Here is a 6,000-nt window from a genome sequence, read left to right on the forward strand (position 1 = left end):
ATCCTCCAAAATTTCTCAAAAAACGTGGAATTTTGAAATTTTTGACTTTATTTTCGCCCGCAAATAAAAATTTCCAAAATGTTTACCATGGTCCCTAATACTGTATGGGTGACCCATTGGGTGGGTGGAACCATCAAATTTGCCTTTAAACGACTAATTTATCGGTTTACAATTTGCACCGATTTCATTAACTCAAGCCTACCACGAACATTTATGACAACAAATAATGATTATATATGGTTCAAAACAGCATTATATGACCCAGAGATGTATCCCATAGAATTTCAAGATTATTCGACACCGAGCCCCGAAACCTCCAAAATTTCTCAAAAAACGTGGACTTGAGTCAAAAAATTCCAGGTGGGTGGAAGCATCCGATTTGTCTTCAATTTTGGAATTTTTTGACTTTTTTCGCTTGGAAATAAAAATTGCCGAATTTTTTTTACCATGGTCCCTAATACCCTCCTGGAGTCCAATTGGGTTGATGGAACCATCCAATTTGCCTTTAAACGTCCAATTTAATTACCGCTTTACAAATTGCACGGATTTCATTAACTCAAGCCTACTACGAACATTTATGACAACATATAATGATCATATATGGTTCCAAACGACATTATTTGACCCCGAAAGTATCCCCTAAAATATTAGTACTTTTCTACAACGGGCCCCGAAACCTCCAAAATTTCTCAAAAAACGTGATTTTGAAATTTTTTGATTTTTTTTTTCCTGAAAATAAAAATTGCTGAAATGTTTACCATGGTCCCTAATACCCTCCGGGAGTCCAGTTGAGTGGGTGAAACCATCCAATTTGCCTTTAAACGACCAATTTACCGGTTTACAACTTGCACCAATTTCATTAATTCAAGCCTACCACGAACATTTATGACAACAAATAATGATCATATATGGTTCCAAACGGCATATATGACCCCGAGATGTATCTTATAGTTATTCAAGACTTTTCGACACCGGGCCATGAAACCTTCAAAATTTCTCAAAAAGTGTGGATATTAGCCTTCAATTTTGGATTTTTTTTTTACTTTTTTTCGCCTAGAAATAAAAATTGCCGAAATGTTTACCATGGTCCCTAATATCCTCCGGGAGTCCAATTGGATGTGTTGAACCATTCAATTTGCTTTTAAACGGCCAATTTACCGATTTACAACTTGCACCAATTTACCGGTTTACAATGCCCAATTTAATTAACTTGCACCGAACTCGACTTGAACCGAAATTGACCCAAACCCGTCAAAATCCGAATTTAACTTGACTTGTTACTAACCTAACCTTAATTCAACCCGACCCGAATTTAACCAAACGTGTTACAAACCCGACCCAAAATCAACCTGACTTGTTATTGACCTGACCCAAATTCTACCCAACTTGTTATTGACCCAACCCGAATTTTTCCATACCTATTACTTACCCAACCCATAAATTCAACCCGATCTGTTACTAACCCGACTCTAAATTAACACGACTTGTTATTGATCCGACCTAAATTCAACCGAAATTGTTTCTGGCCCGATTTCAAATCACCTTAAATGCAATTTAGACCACCTTATTATTGTTGATCAAAGCATTTTGTCTAGCTAGGGAGACCAAGTCGGTCCAGGCCAGCAACAGAAAGGAGCATCATCCTCAAATTTAAGAGTTAAAAATAGTATATATTTGTTGTATGGTCAAAGGAGATAATTATCTTTCTAAATTATAGATTATATTGTCATATATTTTATAGTAAAAGGAAATAATTATCTTGATAAAATGATAATTATCTATTTATATTTAGTTAAACCCGAATATGACCCGACTTGAAAATGACCCGACCTGATTGTAACCTGCAAATTATTGACTTGAACATAACCCGACTTGAATCCGAGAATGACCCGACTTGGAAATGACCCAACCTGGTTATAACCCGCAAATTATTGACTTGAACCCGAGAATGACCTGACTTGAAAATGACCCGACCTGATTATAATCCGCAAATTATTGACTTGAACCGAACCCTACTCAACCTGAGAATGACCCGACCTGATTCTAACCCGCGAATTATTGACTTGAACCGAACCCGACTTGAATCCAAGAATTACCCGAACTTGTTTTAACCCGTACCCGACCTATTGTTCACCCGACTCGAATGTAACCCAACCTGTTATTAACCCGACATGAACCCGACCCCAAACCCGATAAGAAGTATGACCCGACGTGACCCGACTCAAGCATGACCCAACCCAAACCCGACCCGCATAGGTTATGGAATTAATCTGAATTGACCCGACCCGAGTTGACCCGACTCACTTTTACCCGATCCAAACCCGACTCGTTTACCCGAATTAACAGCTCTACTTAAAACCAAAAAAATTTAAAATGATGATGTCATCTAGAATTTTAAAACCTAGGGTTAATCTAGCTCTAAACACAAGGTATTAATAATCAAATTCTCCCCTAAGCTAGTTTGTAGGTTTGAAAGTTGTATTTTACAACTTCTTTACACGAGCTTCCAAGATTTTAAATTAATTTTAAAAGTCTTGTGATTTATTCTCTTCAACTTATCTAGATTAAACTTATTGTGACTAAATTTATGAGTGTTTTTAACACTTCAAAAACGCAGATTATAACATTTAATTTTTGACAACTTTTGATTTTTTCAAGCGTGAAAAGAAAAGATGATAATGTATTTCTTATGTATCCCATGGAATCTTGTGAGACCATTTAGTTGATTGAAATCATTCACGAAAGTGCCTCGTGAGGCTTATTTTGTGCCCAAAATTATCTAATTCAAGTCTTGCCTCGCCTTTTACATACTTTATCTATTTTTATTTATTTTTACTTTTATAATTACAACATTTCGAATTTAATATTTATCATTCCATATAATCATTTCGTAAAGTTAAATTATAAAAACGGTTGTAAATTTAACAAATATAAAATCATGACGCAAATGGCTATATTATATTTTATTCTTGACACTTACGAGTATGTTCTTTTTTTTTTTTTTTTTTTTTGAGGAAATACTTACGAGTATGATAGTATGCGGTTATATAGTAATTTGTGGTTGGTACACCCGGGTGCACCGCATGGTGCACCCAAAAGAACATTTAGTATATTTAAAAGAACATGGGTGAAAAATGAACATGTTTTTATTTTCTTGCAACTGTAAATCCATCACTCTCTTCTCCTGCAATTTCTCACTCCTCTTTCCCTTCCTATCACTCTCTTTCTTGCCGCCAATTTTTACTCTCCTTTACACCATCGTTTTCATTTAAGAATTTCAATGAATTTGGGTAAAAATCATTTCGAAAGTACTCATTTTCTCTCTCCATAACTTTTCTCTCTATCTTTTTCTATTTTTCAAAAAAAATTCAAAATAGCAAAATTGTTCATCTTCAAAGTGAAACCCAAGAAAAAAATTGAACTTATTTCAACAATTCAACCTTCAAACTTAAACAAATGGTGGATTCAAGTAAAATGTAAGTATAAATTTTGTACATGCAAATTGTTTTTCGTCAATAATTTTAAAGTCAAAGTGTACTGTTTAATTTTGTGAATTTGGGGTTTTTTAAAAAAAAAAATAATTAAAGCTATAAAGTACAAGTTGTTCAAAAAAGAACAATTAGAGGAGAAAGAAGAATAGTAATGAATTGAAGCCAACTGGAAGATAACCAAGCAAGGTTAATTTTTCAAACACTAGCTTGTTCTTTTTCAAACACTAACATGTTCTTTTTATTCCATGTTCTTTAAAATATGCCTAATGTTCTTTTCGGAGGTCATGTTCTTTGTCAAACACAAACATGTCCTTTTGTTGAACATTATTATGCATGTTCATTTTCAAATACTAGCATGTTCTTTTTCAAACACTGGCTTGTTCTTTTTTAAACACTAACATGTTCTTTTTATTCCATGTTCTTTAAAATATGTCTAATGTTCTTTTCGGAGGCCATGTTCTTTGTCAAACACAAATATGTTCTTGTGTTGAACACTATTATGCATGTTCTTTTTCAAATACTAGCATGTTCTTTTTCAAACACTCGTATGTTCTTTTTTTTTCCTCATGTTCTTTAAAATAAGCCTAATATTCTTTCCGGGTGCACCCAGGTGCACTATACTATTTTCAGTTATATAGCCATAAGGCCGCTTGTGTAGAGAGTTGCATGCTCTTGATAAAGATTCTGATCCATTGACCATTGTATAGACACTTTCACGCTTTGGGTTTCAAAAGTGATTAAAAGGCCCCTTTTATAGATGAGCTATGCTAAATGATCCAATACTCGTTTCCTATTTTGGGTTTTTAACCCATAAATCCATAAAACGCTTGCAAACTTTGCGATTTTGGTTTCATTTGGTTTGGTTTAGATTATAGTATACACCTTTAGATGCGTTTCAAATAATCTTCTATGCAAGTAGCATATTATACCATCTTTGAGGAAATAAATTATACGTCTAACGATGAGATAGATTAAACGTCTAAGATGCTACATATGAAGTATAAGATTATTATCATATGTTCTATGTTTAATACAAATATGATATATCCCATGCATTAGCATGTGTATATTCAAATAATTTTGAAATGAAAAAGGTAATTAATGCTCTTATTAGGAACTTTCATAACTTAAAACTTATTAAATTATTCTGTACTGAGTAGTAGTTTATGAGATCGAAAATTGTGAAAATATATGGTTAATGAAGTTTGAATTCAATTAGTGAAAAAAAAATCAAGTTCTCAATTTGTTGATAGAGATGCTTGTCGGTGCGTACACATTTTACACATGTTCAATTTGGACAAGATAAGAATGAGGGAGAATAGTTTAGGCGATATTTTCTTTATGTATGAAGTATACTTTATTTGTTCAAAGGTTCTTGTACTACATATAATTTTCACATATACGAAAATATAGAATTGAACCCTAATATATATACATATACATACTATGCATTAGCATGAGTACATTCAAATTATTTTGAAATGAAAAAGGTAATTAATGCTTCGATCTATTAGGAACTTTCATAGCTTAAAGCTTATAGAATTATTCTGTAATAGTTTATGAGATCGAAAATTGTGAAAATATACGGCTAAAAAAGTTTGGATTCAATTAGTGAAAAAACGAATTAAATAAATTCTCAGGGCCTGTTCTTTTTCGTTGAAATTCAGTTCAGTTCAGCTCTTAATTTATGTCTAATGATATTGCTAATGATATAAAGCCAAATTTCATTCTTTTAAGCTCTTATTACAACGACGACGACAACAACAACAACAACAATAATAATTGAAATAATAATACTAATAATAATAATCAATAAATAATAATAATAATCATCATTAAATAATAATAATAACAATAATAATAACAATAATAATAATAATACTAATAATAATACTAGTAATAATAATCAATAAATAATAATAATAATAATAATAATAATGATCATCAATAATTAATAAAAATAATAATAACAATAATAATATTGATACAATTCATTGTTCAAATGGTTCTATTTTTTTGATACATATTTCTAATGTTAATCTCATTGAGAAAATTAGAGTACTACACAACTTAAACTAATTTTCATAGTCAGTTAGTTCATCGTCTTCTTCTTGTCCACCAAACTCCTCCATTACCTCGGCATTCCTCTGAATTGACTCCCATATCTGATTAGTTATCCGTAGTTAAAAATCACTAATTAATAAGTTTAGTTCAGTTCAGCTCAGTTCAGTTCAGTCAATCGGAACAGGCCCTCAATTTGTTGATTGAGATGTTTGTCGGTGCTTATACACATTTTGCACATGATCAATTTGGACAAGATAAGAATGAGGGAGAATAGCTTAGGCAATATTTTCTTTATGTACGAAGTATACTTTATTTGTTCAAAGGTTCCTTTAGTACATATTGTGTAATTTTCACATATACGAAGTATATATTCTTGGATATAGAATTGAACCCTAATCTTCCGTCATAGTTCTTGTCTACACCAACTAGTCACATAGAGCATCGG

This window comes from Chenopodium quinoa, unplaced genomic scaffold (genome assembly GCF_001683475.1).
Source record: "Chenopodium quinoa cultivar QQ74 unplaced genomic scaffold, ASM168347v1, whole genome shotgun sequence".
Lineage (NCBI taxonomy): Eukaryota > Viridiplantae > Streptophyta > Magnoliopsida > Caryophyllales > Amaranthaceae > Chenopodium > Chenopodium quinoa.